The sequence below is a fragment of the Urocampus carinirostris genome, chromosome 7 (assembly GCF_059441175.1).
Source record: "Urocampus carinirostris isolate Australia breed hairy pipefish chromosome 7, RoL_Ucar_1.0, whole genome shotgun sequence".
Classification (NCBI taxonomy): Eukaryota; Metazoa; Chordata; class Actinopteri; order Syngnathiformes; family Syngnathidae; genus Urocampus; species Urocampus carinirostris.
In genome coordinates, this window is record NC_142355.1 from 7,885,997 (window position 1) to 7,903,426 (window position 17,430).

General features: G+C 39.7%; 1 protein-coding gene across 9 annotated transcripts in view; it reads left to right on the plus strand.

Annotated features, from left to right (window-relative positions):
* The first annotated feature begins 9,678 nt into the window (after positions 1-9,678).
* Positions 9,679-17,430, plus strand: part of ppfibp1b (PPFIA binding protein 1b) — a 38,110-nt gene continuing 30,358 nt past the window's right edge. For all 9 annotated transcript variants that reach the window (XM_088339638.1, XM_088339639.1, XM_088339641.1 and 6 more), the window contains exon 1: positions 9,679-9,845. The gene's annotated coding sequence lies outside the window, so the exon portion shown is untranslated. The remainder of the gene's footprint in view (positions 9,846-17,430) is intronic.

The following is a 17,430-nucleotide window of genomic DNA, read 5'->3' on the forward strand; positions in this document are numbered from 1 at the left end:
CTCCCCTGATCATTTTCAAAATTTTCCTTTATAAATCATCGTTTTTTTGGTTCAGCAATTTTGGTAAAATATATCAAATGGCAGACAAACACAGTGATATCTGAGAAGTGAAATGAAGTTTATAGGATTTACAGAAAATCTGCAGTACTTGCTTAAACATAAGTAGGCAAGTGCACAAATTTGGGCGCCCCAACAGAAAAATTACATCAATATTTAGTAGATCTTCCTTTTGCAGAAATAACAGCTTCTAAATGCTTCCTATAGCTTCCAATGAGGGTCTGGATTCTGGTTAAAGGTATTTTTGACCATTCTTCTTTACAAAACGTCTCCACTTCAGTCAGGTTTGATTGTTTCTGAGCATGGACAGCTTGCTGTAAATCACCCTAGAGATTTTCAATAATATTTAGGTCTGGGACTGAGATAACCATTCCAGAACATTGTACTTGTTCCTCTGCATGAATGCCTTAGTAGAATCTGAGCAGTGTTTGGGGTCGTTGAAGTATCCAGCCCCGGCACAACTTCAGCTTTGTCACTGATTCTAGAACATTGTTCGCAAGAATCTGCTGATACTTCTTCTTCCGCCATACATATCGCCCCTTGTTATGTCCAAATAACTCAATTTTAGTTTCATCAGTCCACAGCACCTTATTCCAAAATGAAACTGGCTTGTCCAAATGTGCTTCAGCATACTTCAAGCGACTCTATTTGTGGCACATGCGCGGAAAAGGCTTCTGCCGCATTACTCTCCCATACAGCATCTCCTTGTGCAAAGTGCGCTGAATAGTTGAACGATGCGCAGTGACACCATCTGCAGCAAGATCATGTTGTAGGTCTTTGGAGCTGGTCTGTGGGTTGAGTTTGACTGTTCTCACCATCCTTCGCCTTTGCTTATCTGAGATTTTTCTTGGCCTGCCACTCCGGGCCTTAACTAGAACTGTGCCTGTGATTTTCCTTTTCCCCACCATGGGCCTCACAGTGGAAATTGAGGGCTGAAATCTTTGAGCTAGCTTTTTGTATCTTTCCCCTAAACCATAATATTGAACAGTCTTTGATTTCAGGTCATTTTACAGTTGTTCTGAGGCTCCCATGTTGCCACTCTTCAGAGAAGATGTAAAGAGGAGAACAACTTGCAACTGGCGGCCTTAAATACCCTTTCTCATGATTGGCTATGCTGTGTATGTAGTCAAGGGTCAATGAGCTTACCAAACAAATTTTGTGTTCCAATAATTAGTGCTAAAGGTATTCAAATCAATAAAATAACAAGGGTGACCAAATTTATGCACTTACCTACTTTTGTTTAAGTAATTATTGCACACTTTCTGTAAATCTTATGAACTTCATTTCACTTCTCAGATATCACTGTGTTTGTCTGCTATATGATATCTCATCTCATCAGCTGCACCGCTTATCCTCAGTAGGGTCACGGGGGTGCTGGAGCTCATCCCATCAGTGGGCAGGGGACACCCTGAACTGGTTGCCAGCCAATCGCGGGGCACACAGGGACAGACAACTCGCTCGCTCATTCACACCTAGGGACAATTTGGACCAGCCAATCCACCTGAAATGCATGTCTTTGGAATGTGGGGAGAAACCGGAGTGCCCGGAGGAAACCCACGCAAGCACGGGGAGAACATACAAACTCCGCACAGAAAGTCCAGTAGCTAGTTTGAACCCACACAGGAGGTTCCCAAGACCTTAGAACTGTGCCGCACATGCGCTAACCACTGCGACGCAGTGCTGACCCGCTATATGATATATTTAACTGAAATTGCTGATCCGAACAATTTATTTATAAAGGAAAATCTTGAAAATGATCAGGGGTGCCCAAACTTTTGCATACGACTGTATATATGGCTCGCGTGCCATAAGTTCCTGACCTGTGCTCTTAGAAGTATATAAACTGGCTTTTCCTTGTAGCAGAAAAATGCTGTCCTTACACTGTCCTCTGTGTGGCCAGTTTTGGTAAAGAAGTTTTGACTCTATTTAGTCTAAAGCGATATATAGAGGGTCAATTCGTTAGGAATGGCCAGTTTTACAAATGCTTTGCCTCGCGGTGGGATACCAATCTTGTGATGTCACAAATGTTTGCAAGCATGAAACTGGTCTATTGTTCAGGCTTCAGATAATGACCAATCACGGCTCTGCTTCAGAAAAGAGCAAAACTTGTTTGGTAGTTGTCAGATCCCTTGGCATGTTTGGTATAATTTCTAAGACAGACAAAAACAGGTACTGTATTTTCCGCACTATAAGGCGCACCGGGTTATAGGGCGCACCCCCCAAAAAATTGTGTTTGGTCCTATATTTTCCATACATAAGGCGCACCGGATTATAAGGCACTACAATGGAAACGTCGACAAAACAGTCAGATAGTTCAGTCAAACTTAACATTCCGAAAGCTTGCAAAGAAGCAAATACGTGTCTCAGACATGTACGGAAACAGTGTCTGTACGATGTCACCAATCACTCAAATGCATCGTTCCAAATATCATTCGGAAGGTTAAAGTCTTGGGATTCAAGAAATGCCAAACATTTCTTTGTTTCCATTTTATTTTTTGCTGGCAACTGTGTGGACAGCAAAGTAAGAATTTTATTGTGCAGGGAAACGTTTTTTTTTACTGTGCATATGACAAAAAACACTTTGAATTGAATTTAGTTTAAAAATGGACTTATCACAGAAACATCAAGATCATTCTAAAACAAGATACCGGGAAAATGTAAAGCCCAATGGCTCACCTAAGTTCTCTTGCAGCCATCACGTTCAATAATGATACGTAACCATGGTCTTCTTACAACCGTGAGTGTAGTAAATCCAGGAGAGTCAAATATTTACAAATACAGAATATTTAAAAATGTTTTCTCTATGTTGTAGTGCAACCCAACCAACGCGTGATTCACATTCATCTTTTTCGGCCAATTGCAGGCTTTGTTTCGCCCCTTTAGCCTATGCGATCCTGTAAATGATAAAAAGGATCCGCCCCCTTTACCTCCGAATAACTTTAGCCAATAGTGACTGATTCAAATGATGATTGACACATTGGTTAGGAAATGAAACACCGGTATATAAATCCCAGCATACACCGCACACTACTTCGCCTTCGGGGGAAAATCTAGTCGGCGGCTGCTTGCCTTAGTTGCAAGACTTTGCGACTTAATATTGATCCATATATAAGGCGCACTGTATTATAAGGCGCATGGTCAGCTTTTAAAAAAAGTAAAGGCTTTTAGGTGCGCCTTATAGTGCGGAAAATACGGTACATCATATTCTATAAATACAATAAAAACCAAATAGTCATGTTAGACTAGTGTCTGCCTATGACAAAATATAATTACGAAATCCAATGCTATCGCCTCATGTCTGTCTTGTTAAAGCTATGATGTGGTTTATTTTTTTGAGTGTAATAGTACAAGAGGTGAATACTCAGGACTGATGGGGGAGACATAAGCCACACAGTTATATAGTCAGAACAGTTCTCAGCAGCTATTGCAGTATTTGGCATTTTCACTCCCTTGAATAATTAAACTTGAAATATGAAACTGTTCCTACACATGGCCTAGATTTAGATTTTTATTCACATTATATCTGTGGCAGTCTTTCATTGAGAGATTTTAGGAATTATATTATGCAGTCATCATGCATTCCATTAAGGTTTGGAGTATGGTTCATTTCTGTCGGTGTACTATGATCTGACTTTGGATGCGTCGGTCAGTTGGAGGTACCTCATGCCATTGAATCTACTGCTGACATTGCACACAGGGATGGTTCGTGTTGGATTCTGCAGAACTGTTGAACCAGATTGGCCTTACATGGATTACAGTTGTCTCTAATTACAGCAAAAGTATTCAGACACCTGTCAGGTACAAGAACAAAGTAAATCCGCCCATTTGAACCTATCCTTATGACTTTTTACATGATTATGGAGACACTGATTTTGGATATGAGAAGCAAGTGCAGCTTTATGGACCTTGAACTTGGTGAAATCGGCGGCTACAAAATGGGATCTCCCTCCAGCATCGAACTGCGAGGGGAACAAAAGGTCCTCATAAGATGTTTTCATTCTGATGTAGGTGAAACTACCATTTTCAACCCCACCTCAATAACTGTCTTTTTTGTGTTTTTTATCTGTGAAAAAACTTACCTCTCCTGAAATCACTAAATTGCATTGTAAGATCATCCGTTAGACATTTTGTGTTTGTGTGTGCAGATGAAGGAATTTTTGTTTTTCGGTTTATTGTAAAGGGTAAGGTTTGTTAATACGCAAATGTACTATTCAGTCACTGAAACCAGCGCGGCCAAAGACTGAGAACAAGCCAAGAAATGCTGTCGTTTTTTTGTATCCATGATGCCATTGTTCCCACTGACATCCTTAGGGACTGTTCAATGTTTTCTAAAGACAGCTATTTCTGTTGCGTGATGCTATGCCGCTTGTCAAATGCTTGAAATACGAGGGCTGATTGGCAGGTTGATGACCTTGTGGACACGCCTGCTTTTGTCCAAAGTGCCTGTGAACATTTGAACTTTGACATGTAATAAGCCGGCCTGTGTTTTTCCATGCGTAACACCAGCGCTGACTGAAAGTGGGACTAACTTGCATGATTTTCTGGATCGGACTTGAGACTGCTATGCCAGTCGAGATTTAAAGTAAAACAGACGCTGTGATCACATGATATTAACTATCTGACCAAATTTTGAGTGCATGGCAGTCTTCAAAGACCGATGCAGGTCAGTTCGCTTATAACCAGTGTTCCCTCTAAGTTGCGTGCGTGCGCAAATGCGCACTGCTCGCACATTCTCAGCGCACAAGCATATCTAGCCAGCGCACAAAAATAAGGGCTCAAAATTACTACCGATAATTAAGAAGTGACTTAAGTCAAAGTTAGTGCACGAAGGTAAAAATACACGGGTTCCCCTGACGTTGTGTCCTAAATGCGGTATTTTGAAGTCGAGTCGAAGTAGAACGAAGTTGAGTAAAGTTAGTAGAGTTTGTCGAGAACCGGCTTCTTAGGCTCAGCTCACTAAAAGGATCCGGTTCTTTCGGGTCCTAAACGGCTCTTCAGGTTGTTTTTGCTTCTTTAATCCTAACACGACCAAATATTATGTAAAATTATGCACAAAATGACTTAAAGGAAGGGGGGAATAGAACAAAAAAGAAAAAAATACCAAAATGAAAAAGTAGTGAAAAGCTGAGAAAAAAAGAAACAAAAGGAAGAGAAAAAAAGAAGGAAAATTTTAGAAAAAAAGCAAAGAAATGTAGGAAAAAGGTAAATAGAGAACAAAAAGAAAAAAGTAACAGCTCGGAAAAAACAAACAAAATGAGATTTTTTTTTAAAGGATTTTTTTTTAAAAAGTAGAAAAAAACACGGAAAAAAGAAGAGTTTGTGTTGCATTTAAATAATTTCCAATTATATCAAGTGAGTCTTGTTGCCAACTTTGTACTTCCACTAAAAAATGTGATTAAGTACAGTTCTGTATCTTACAACCGACTAAATAAGCCCCCAAAAATGTTAATATTGTGCGACAAAATATATCAGGAAATAAAAAGAAATGGATATCTTGTGAAAGAATTGTAAGAACAAACGACGTTTGTAGGCCGTACAACCTTTGCAATAGTACATGAGTCAATTCATTCAAAAGAGAAAAATAATTTTGCATTGCCGGAAACTCAGCAAAATGTAACTTGATGTCAAGTTTTGGACATGTTTGATCATTAATTATCTTGCCACCTTTGGGATTACGGTTGCTCACTGTTGTTTCAAGCGTTTCTCACTGACTTTGTGTGAACGCTCAGACCCGTAAGGAAAATTAGAGGGAACATTGCTTATAACTGTTGTATCACTACATTAGCCCGTCCTAGTCTATCTTTTCGAAAACCTCATGTGAGTGATAAACCTTGCTGGAAGGGTGCCTATTTGACCTCTTATTTGTTGATATCTCGTGTTTGGTTCCCTAGTTATCATGTTTTGACTTTATATCTGTTGTCTTTTCAGTTGCATGGCTCGTGTCTGTTGAGAGGATTGACAGGTGTGTGTGAGTTTTTAAACAACGGATATTCACTGCACACGACCTGCGAGCCGTAAAATGACATTTGTATGAAAAGAAACTGTTTTCAGCCACGTCCTGCCATCTTTTGCCCACCAGGAAGACGTGCTGATTTTGTCTTCGGCCTATTGCTGCTACAATTAACACGTGTGGCACCTCTTACCAGGCCGTCTTGTGAATAAATGTTACTTTACTTAACACCCACTGTGACTCGATGTGCGTTTAATTTGTAAGGTTTTGTCAAAAATGTGTGTATTCCACTCTTAAACCTGAGGCAAAAACCTGAGTTTAAAAAAAAATGAACGCAACACCGACTTGACTGGAAAGGTAGTGAGGGCAGAGGTGAAATGGCCACGAAAACATGTCATCTCATCCATTAGCCATACCGCTTATCCTCATTAGGGTCGCGGGGGGGCTGGAGCCCATCCCAGCCATCTCCGGGCAGTGGGCAGAGGACACCCTGAACTGGTTGCCACCCAATCGCAGGGCACACAGGGACAGACAACTCATTCGCTCATTCACACCTAGGGACAATTTGGACCGGCCAATTCACCTGAAATGCATTTTTTTTTTAAACGTAGGAGGAAACCCACGCAAGCACGGGTAGAACATACAAACTCCGCACAGGAAGTCTGGAGCTGGATTTGAACCCACGACAGGTTTCCAAGACATGTACTGTGCCGCACAAGCGCTAACCACTGCGCCGCCGTGCTGCCCCGCCACGAAAACATGTCCTTTGAAATCTAAGTTAAACAAGATAAACGGTCGGGCTTAAGATCTAACCCTTAAGGCACAGGTGTCAAACAGGCGGCCCGCAGGCCAGATCAGGCCCGCTAAGGGATTGAATCCGGCCCGCGAGACAACAGTTAGAGAAGCGCAAGAGAAAAACAAGCTGCAGATTGAAATATGTCAACTTGATGTTGCCAAAGAAAGGTGCCTCGAACAAAGACACTGTACTTGTATTTATTTCTCTCTCTCTCTCTTTTCCACCCCTTTTCTCTCACTCTGTCTCTTTCACTCTCTGTGTCTCTCTTTTTCTCTTCCTTTGTTCCTCTTCGTCTCTTTCTCTCTCTGTGTCTTTTTAACTTCTTTTGCTCTAACTTCCTTTTTTTTCCTTTCTCTCTTTTCTCTTTCTCTCTTCCTACCCTTCACGCTTTCTTTTCTCTTTTCTCTCCTTCTGTCTTTCTATTTCTCTTTGGATTTCTTTCTTTCTCTCCCTTTCTTTCCCCCCTCTCTCATGACTTTTTATCTTTTGTTTCTCACGCTCTCTCCCTCTCTCTTTTTCTTTCTTTGTCCCGCCCTCTCTCCTTTTCCCTCTCTCTTTCTCTTATTTCTTTATCTCTCTTTTTCTTTCTCTTTAATCTACTAGTCCGGCCCCCGACAGAATGTTTGTTCTATCGTGTGGCCCCCGAGTTAAAATGAGTTTGACACCCCTGCCTTAAGGGCTGAAAGTGGCAGACAAAACCTTTTCCTGCTTGCCCATCAATGCGGAAGACCTGCTTAGACATGAGTTTGAAGCCTCGCGTGGAGACCTATTGGGATCGATCCATGAGTCGGAGCAAAACGTGCTAGCATGGAAAAGGTTTATTCCTAACAAGATCAATGTCCACAAACAACTACTCTACAGACACAGAAGCAGAGCACGGGACTGGGAGATGTCCTGCAGAAAAACAAGCGGAAAACCTCAAGAGTACGGTGGAGCTGGTGTCCAGCAAAACCACAGCTTGGCCATGTCGTCACCGCCGCCAAACCCGCATGCTCTGTCGAAGAGGCGCCAACACACGTACATGTCTACCAATGTTAATTTTCCCCGGGTCTGAGCGTTCACACAAAGTCTGTGAGCAACGCTTGAAACAACAGTGAGCAACAGCAATCCCAAGTGTGGCAACTAAGTCATTACCAAACATGTCCAAAACTTGACATCAAGTTACATTTTGCTGAGTTTCCGGTAATGCAAAATTATTTTTCACTTTTGAATGAATTGACTCATGTACGACTGCAAATGTTGTACGGCCTACAAACGTCGTTTGTTCTTACAATTCATTCACAAGATATCCGTTTCTTTTTAAATCCTGATACATTTTGTCGCATAATATTAACATTTTTGGGGGCTTGTTTAGTCGGTTGTAAGATACAGAACTGTACTTAATCACATGTTTTGGTGGAAGTACAATGTTGGCAACAAGATTCACTTGATATAGTTGGAAATTATTTGAATGCAACACAAACCTTTTCTTCTTTTTTCCCTGTTTTTTTTCTACTTTTTTAAAAAAAATCCTTTAAAAAAAAATCTCATTGTGTTTATTTTTTCCGAGCTGTTACTTTTTTCTTTTTGTTCTCTATTTACTTTTTTTCTACATTTCTTTCTTTTCTTTTTTTCTGGCTTGTTTCTAAATTGTTCCTTCTTTTTTTCTCTTCCTTTTGTTTCTTTTTTTCTCAGCTTTTCACTACTTTTTCATTTTGGTACTTTTTTCTTTATTGTTCTATTCCCCCTTCCTTTAAGCCATCTTGTGCATAATTTTACATAATATTTGGTCATGTTGGGATTAAAGAGGGGCAGCACGGCGACGCAGTGGTTAGCGCTTGTGCGGCACAGTTCATGTCATGGGAACCTCCTGCGTGGGTTCAAATCCAGCTCCAGACTTCCTGTGCGGAGTTTGTATGTTCTCCCCATGCTTGCGTGGGTTTCCTCCGGGCACTCCGGTTTACTCCCACGTTCCAAAAACATGCATTTCAGGTGAATTGGCCGGTCCAAATTGTCCATAGGTGTGATTGAGCGAGCGAGTTGTCTGTCCCTCTGTGCCCTGCGAATGGCTGGCAACCAGTTCAGGGTGTCCCCTGCCCACTGCCCGATGATTGCTGGGATGGGCTCCAGCACCCCCGCGACCTTACTGAAGATAAGCGGTGCAGCTAATGAGATGAGATGAGCAATATTATGAGAAACGTTCTGAAGCTCTTCAAAATCACTGTGCTGACATATTTATGTCACAGAAGGTTACCTTAGAAGTCACAAGTCTGTCTCAAACAGGGTCCATATTAGCAGGGGAGTCAGATTTTGGCTGTATATTTGGACTGGTGCAAAATTACAGCTCTGTTGAATATAAAAAAAATTATTGTGCGAGTCATTGATCTTGGTCAGGATTGGGTAGGGTTACTTTAACTTGATTACTTTCAATTACTTTTGGATTACTCCAATACCAAATATGCTAATATAAGACAAAAGAAACTAAATATGAATAAAATGATGACTCACAACACGTGGTAAGCTTTCTCTCCTGGCTTTGATCTCCGGCAAAACTAACATAAAATGCGACGGAAACAAAATGGAAATAAATCCAAACAGCTTGCCAACATCATGTTTGCCGTTCCATGTATTCCGTTACTCCCCAAACCTGCACAAAATTGAGTCATTTTATTCATATTTAGTTTCTTTTTTTTATTAGTATATTTGGTATTGGAGTAATCCAAAAGTCATTGAAAGTAATCAAATTAAAGTAACCCTACCCAACCCTGATTGTATTTGCACATGAGTTTCGTGTCCAAATTGGTCCACAGTCCCTGCATTTCCTACCTTGGGTACCGTACATGAACGCAACAGGACTTCAGGCGGTAGCAGGGTGGGATTCTCCGTCTCTGACGTCATCACGTTTCCAGCCGTCTTGTGACGGGAACATCATGGCGTACCGATGTGGACCCACGGCTTCACTGGTGGACACGGAGAACTTTCCCAACAGGCAACTGGACACTTTGGGGATTTAGTCGAATGTTTGACCGACGTAAACGTTGAAATACTTTACCCTGCGAGTGGGTGAGTGACTTTACCGTCTGGGCAGTGATTTAAGTTGTTTAACTAAACTTTAAATGTCACAAAAGCTCCGCGTTTCGGTAGTAAAAACAATTCATAGTCGAGGCTGGCACTGCCGAGTTGCCTCTACTCGTTTCTTCATTGTTCCACCTTCGAAGTTTTTCTTTTTCACAACTACTTTTCAAAGCCGAGATTTTAATAACGGTGCCGTGGTGGTATACTTCTTTGCCGTTGCGAAAAAAAGGAAAGAGTTTAATTCAAATATACTGTAAAGCTGCTGATATATTTTAAATAAATAAATAAACATTCCACTGTTTAAATGTCTATATAATGTGCTTGCTATGCACTTAAATTAAAGGGACATTGTGTATTGTTTGACTACTTGGAAAAAGAGAGTGATAAAAAGCAAAATGAAGAATACAGACTACAGAGACTCAAAGTAACCAAACCATACATTTTTCCTTCTCAATTTTTTTACCCAGTTTTTCACCAGTTTTTTTAGTTTAGGTCAGGGGTGTCAAACTCATTTTAACTCGAGGGCCACACGATAGAACAAACATTCTGTCTGGGCCGGACTAGTAGATTAAAGAGAAAGAAAAAGAGAGATAAAGAAATAAGAGAAAGAGGGGGGAAAGGGAGAGATGGCGGGACAAAAAGAGAGAGAGAGCGTGAGAAACAAAAGAGATAAAAAGGGAAGTCGTGAGAGATGGGGGAAAGAAAGGGAGCAGAAAAAAGAAATCCAAAGAGAAATAGAAACACAGAAGGAGGAGAGAAAAGAGAAAAGAAAGCACAAAGGGTATGAAGAGAGAAAAGGAAAAAAGTTGAAGCAAAAGAAGTTAAAAAGACAGAGAGAGAGAAAGAGACAAAGAGCAACAAAGGAAGAGAAAAAGAGAGACACAGAGAGTGAAAGAGACAGATAGAGTGGGAGAAAAGGGGTGGGAGAGAGAGAGAGAGAGAGAGAAATACAAGTACAGTGTCTTTGTTCGAAGCACCTTTCTTTGGCAACATCAAGTGGACATATTTCAACCTGCAGCTTGTTTTTCTCTTGCGGTTCTCTGAGTGTTGTCTCGGGCCGGATCCAATCCCGTAGCGGGCCTGATCTGGCCTGCGGTCCGCCTGTTTGACACATGTGGTTTAGGTAAACACTCTTGGCAGCAAGATGACAGACATTTCTGCCAGTTCCCTTGAGGTGAAGCTAAATTTATCTAGACTAAAATAAAATTTCTTGTTATACTAGTATTTTAAAACATGCATGTTTATATTTTAGTGCTTGTATTTTTCCTTATTTTTGAATTGAACCAATATTGTTGTTGTAGTGAATGATTTGTTTTTAATCACAAGTAGGCGCTTGCAGGGTTGGGTAGGGTTACTTTAACTGGATTACTTTCAATGACTTTTGGATTACTCCAATGCCAAATATGCTAATAAAAGACAAAAGAAACTAAATAGGAATAAAATGACTCAATTTTGTGCAGGCTTGGGGAGAAACGGAATACGTGGAACGGCAAAAATGAAGTTGGCAAGCTGTTTGGATTTATTTTCATTTTGTTTATGTCGCATTTTATGTTAGTTTTGCCGGTGATCAAGGAGATCAAAGCCAGGAAAGAAAGCTTACCACGTGTTGTGAGTCATCATTTCATTCATATTTAGTTTACTTTGTCTTTTATTAGCATATTTGGCATTGGAGTAATCCAAAAGTAATTGAAAGTAATCCAGTTAAAGTAACCCTACCCAACCCTGGGTGCTTCATAACACACAATGCCCCTTTAAGTTTCATATAAAGATGGGGTCCTCAGACTATCATTCCGGAGACCACAAGTTTGAGACCCCTCATTATACATTAAATAAAATGAATTGATTAAACTGTTCGATCAGTTTTACTTTTTCGTGTAAAATGTGTTCAAATGAATTTATTGCTTACGTAAAAGAAAATGTTCCAAAAGATGTGTATGTATTTTAATCTATTTGTTTAAACAGCCTGTTTTTGTTTTTAGCTTCTTCCGCCTGAAACTTGTCTTTAGCACATAAGAAGTCATCAGCTTGAGAAGAAAGTCAGTTTGCTGAGATTTGGTTGTAGTGTTTACTCAATCTGCAAACAAAGGTGATTCGTGCACTAGACGTTTTTTTTTGTCAAGCAGTAACATTTGATCAGCTGCCCGTTTCCGATTATTGCCCTGCGGCTGACCTTTTCAACCTATCGATTTTGAAATGTGTCCCTTGGCATTAAAATCGTTCGAGATTAGCTACTCTAATAACAATGTCAACAGACCGGCAGTGATTCTAATGTGAACTTGTGTAACTATAGAGCACATCTGGAGTGAAGGTGGTCATGGCCATGTGGAGACGTTTATTCAGGGATTTTCTCTAATAAGGTATCTATTATTTCAGATATGTGAGGAAACCTGTAATAAATTCCCTGAGTATTAGTATAGCCATCTAATCGGGTCGAATCTCATTTGAGTCATCGTTAAGGGGGTTTGAAACCACATCTTTTCAGAATGATACCCAAATCTTGAGTAGTCATTGATACAGATTCCACATACCATTAGTACCGTATTTTCCGCACTATAAGGCGCACCGGGTTATAGGGCGCTACAATGGGAACGTCGACAAAACAGTCGGATAGTTCAGTCCAACTGATTACCCCCTTAACATTCCGAAAGCTTGCAAAGACGCAAATACGTGTCGAGAACACGTGCGGATGCAGTGTTCGTACGATGTCACTCAAATGCATCGTTCCATCATTCGGAAGGTTAAAGTCTTGTGATTCAAGAAATGCTAACCATTCCTTAGTATCTATTTTCTTTTTCGCTCGCAACTTTACTGTGCATATGACAATAAACACTTGGAATTGAGTTTAATTTAAAAATAGACACTCCATTCCATCCATTATCTGCACCGCTTATCACAGAAACATCGAGTTCAGTCTGGAACAAGATACAGGGACAATATAAAACCCGGAGTAGCTCACCGAAGTCGTTGTGTTCATAATAATGTGCAGCCAATGTCCTCTTGTATCCGTGAGGGTAGTAAATCCAGGAGAATAAAATATTTTCAAATACAGAATAGAAAAAAAGGCTTTCTCTATGCCGTCAGCCACGTGCTATACACATTCATTTTTTTCGGCCAATTGCAGGCTTTGTTTCGCCGTTTAAGCCAATGCCATCCTGTAAATGATAAAAAGGATCCGCCCCTTGACCTCCGAATGACTTTAGCCAATCGTGATCGATTAAACTGATGATTGACACATCTTTTTCGGCCAATTGCAGGCTTTGTTTTGTCGTTTAAGCCAATGCCAGCCTGTAAATGATAAAAAGGATCCGCCCCTTGACCTCCGAATAACTTTAGCCAATAGTGATCGATTCAAATGATGATTGACACATTGGTTAGCCAATGAAACGCCGATAAATAAATCCCAGCATACACCGCGTACTACTTGGCGTTCGTGGGAAAATCTAGTCGGCGGCTGCAAGTTAGTTGGAAAACTTTGCAATTTTAAAATTGATCCATAAATAAGGCGCACTGTATTATAAGGCGCATGGTCAGCTTTTGAAAAAAATAAAGGCTTTTAAGTGCGCCTTATAGTGCGGAAAATTCGGTACATAAAACTCCCTTGGCTTAATAAGACCTTTTGGTATCCCCCTTTTGGTGATAGAAAGGAGTGGAGAGGTGTTTTGAAAGGATAGTGGGATTGTGGACGCGTTCTTAAGGATGGGCTGGGCACCCGTATGATGCGGCAGGGGTAAACCAGTGAAAGCTGTCGGGCCCTGCTGTTGAACAAAAGATCGTGTTGTGTCACCCTGACCCGAGTGACATGGCCGCTTTCTGGTGTCCCGTTTCATCTGGAGGGACGAAAGCATGACCAACTTGGGTGCCCAGGTGCCTAATTTGTTTGGGTGTTTGGGCAATTGGGTTGGTCATGGTCCAAAAATGTTTGTGTGTGTTTTTTTTGCTATTTTTTTCCCTTTTATTTTCTTTGTTATTGTATGTGTTTGTCTTGCTTTCGGTCACCCCTCTTGAGGGATATGACCATGGTAGAGAGAGAGATAGATAGATAGATAGATAGATAGATAGATATACCCCAAACAAATTTCCTAAAAGGTGAGATGCTTCGCTTGAAGTATTCTTCAAAAATTGAAATAAGATTTTTTTTCTCTAGTAATTGTGTGTTAACAATGCCCAATTTAGCTCAAAGAGCCCTTTTTTACCGCGTTTATCTGCTTTTATCTTAATTTTAGCAAAGCTTTTCCCGCCACGGAACACTTTAGGTAGTCGGTACGGGGTGAGGGGTCAGGAGGATCTTAGAATAACATCATGTTTTTTTCCCTTTAATTTATTGGTGTAGCATGAAAATTGTTCATAACAGTGTGTAATATTTCACCACCAGATGGCACTGTGTTGACAGATGCGCGCAAGGGCAGAAACTTTAACGTACGGGGCAGCAGTAGCTCAGGAGGTAGAGCGCTCGTCTTGGGATCAAGGGATCCCAATTCGAATCCTGGCTGGTCCATGTTACATGTCGAAGTGTCCTTTGGTAAGACACTGAACCCCTAATACCCCCAATAAGAAGGTTAGCGTCTTACATGGCTGCAATACAAGGCCGCTATTGGGAAATGTGGAGCACATTATAAAGCGCTTTGGGAAGTCATTGACTTGAAAAGCGCTATATAAATGCAGATCATTTCATTGGATTCTACTGTGTTAAAATAAATACAAATTTCTCAACCTATTTTTTTTTTTAATAAAAATAACATTTGTACACTGGTTTATATATTTTTGCCTATTATTCAAATCAATGTTTTTTTTTTTCACAAAATGAAAGTGTTTTGTACCACTTGTAGGCACTAAATATTACACACTTTCCCCTTTTAAAGTATGAAAAGGCCAGCTTTAAGTATAGTCCAAACGCCATCCCCAAACCCCAAGAAAGATAAAAAAAGATTCGCATCTAAGAAATTCATGCACTCGCCCGCGCATCATGAACGAGCTGACTTAAGCTGCAATCATTTTTTTAAGCCAGGAAATGCCAGCAGAGAGTTCAAAAGTTCCAAATTCCATACAGCTCTTTTAATACTGTATTGCTTTTATTTAACTGTGGTTTACCTTTTCTGAAATTTTAGGTTCCTAATTGTTAAATGGCCACAAAAGCAGAGTACAAATACCTGATTTTTGTTTTGTTTTGTTTTAGCAGTTACTGACTGACCTGGTATTGACACTCATCCATCTATAGTCTAAAATCTATCTACTTTTTTCTGCACATGAGCTTACTTTGAACTACTAAAGAGTCACTAAACTGAAAAATTAACTGTAGTTTTTTTTTGGGACCGATATATTTCTTGCTTAAAATAAAAACTTTCTTAACGGACCTTTAACTTAACAATTTATTAACTTAGGGGACGTTTCAAACAGGAGTTTCTTATCAGAATAAAGCTTCTAGCACAAAACGTGTTCCAGTGAGCAGTGGCATCACCTAGTCACAACTGAGATTCTCTTTGCCTGTAGCTCCTTGTTTGTAGTAATTAAAAATGTACCGAAACTCCGGCACATGCTTCTACTAAAGGTTAGAGAAAGTAAAATAAAAAAAAATAAAAAAAGTAAAAATACCATGCATTTCATTTTTTTAATGTAATTTTTTTTTTTAAGTTTTGGGATGTTCCTCTACCAGTTAACAAAATTTGGGTAACAAAACAAGCAAGACCATCAGTAGGTAAACAAGGCTAAATCCTGGAAAAATAAAGAAAACATAGCGCTTAAAGCTTTATGCCGCATGAGCTACCTGTATATTAAAAACAAACATGGCTTGAATCTCATACAATGTCGGTTAAGTCTGTCAATGGTCATCAGTGAACCCCTTTTCATAGCAGCTAGTTGAGTTGATCAATACAAAGTATATAATTTTAATCATGCATAAAAAATAATAACGATATGCTCAAATGGGCAAATGAGTATTTTTAATGTATCAACTCAATGAACTGCAATAGTTCAAATTCAAACTATGTTGTGCCCAATTTTGAATTGCTAGATTCCCGCCGACATCAGCTCCAATAATATTGGCATAAAACGTTACTTGTTGCTGTATCAAAAGTGAAAAAGTTGTATCGGGACACCCCTAGTTATTTTTTTTTTTTTACATTGGTTAAATACGACTCTGGTTTTGTACCTTTTTCTTTCTGATATTTTTCCCTATGTAGTGGAATTTATTTTTTAAACGGATTTTATCGTGCTCCAGTATTGAGTGTTTCTGTCTATATCAGGGGTCGGGAACCTTTTTGACTCAAAGAGCCATAAAAGCAAAAAATATTAATTTTATTTTGGGAAAGAGCCACACCATATATTATGAGACAAATTTACTAAATTGCTAAACCCGCGCCCCAGACAAAAGCTTAGTCTTCAGCACATTTATTTTTGATGATTTGATAAAAATTATGAAAAGAGAATAATGCCAGAGCCCCTGTCCCAAAATCAACAAACATAGCACTTTAAATTTGTCTCTTTCTTGCAATTACTCAAGATCGGTTAAACTCCTTTTGACCCTTTTTTTCATACATATTGGTTTCAAAACCAGATGCCAGCAGTTATTGTGTAAAAACGTCACAACATTCTGCAAATAGGGAGCCTGATGAGCTCACTTTTGGCGCAGACGGCGTAGGGCGAGAGATGGGAGGGAGTGCTTGCACTTTTTGAATAGCTCCACCCATCCCTCCCACTTACCCAATCAAATGACTAAGTTCTCTTCCGGTGTTTTGGCGTATTTACAGTTCTGTGGATTCATCATAAGGTATCTGAACACTGAACACAGATTATATAGTGAGCTTTTATATAAAGGATTCTTTAGCGTTGTACAGCCAAAACGAGTTTTTTCCCCCCTTTTTTTTGTGTGACACCTTGACTGTAAATTGTAGTGAAAAACATGCCCTATATATACTGCGAAGTAATTGCATTCCATAAAGCTTTGGTTTGGCTCTGCGTGTACCTGAAAATGATAGACAACTCAAGTTTTGAACAAGATGGAGAAATTTTGCATGCAATCAAATTTGTCTCTGAGCCAGATACCCATAGAAAGAGCCATATATGGCTCGCGAGCCATAGGTTCCCGACCCCTGGTCTATATGATTGATGTTGATAGAAAATACATGTTTGTTTTTCTATTTAGCTGTCTTATTCCATTCAGAACCTTTTCTGTGATGTTTTTTTAGTTGTCCTCATTTATTGAAAAATAGTCGGTAACTGAAATTTGTAAATTCTGTTTATTGAATATTTGCTTTTGCAGAGGTAGCAGTAACTTTAAAACAACGAAATATGATGTGGAATAAGTACAGAAACAAAGTCAAGTGGAGTGCAGTGGTTTCAAATGTAAGGAGTGCTTACAGTTCTCCAAAGTACACAACCAGTCTTGCAAACATACAGATGGGACAATGTGGTAAGACTTTAATCATATTGTATTCAGGATTACAGGAGATGTTACCTATTCTATCCACAAAATTGATGCTCTTCTGTTTTTATTTCAATTGTTTCATATTCCCCTCAAACATTCATTCATGTTGTTTGTTAGTCCACTGTATAAAACAAGTGATGGTGCAACCTTCAT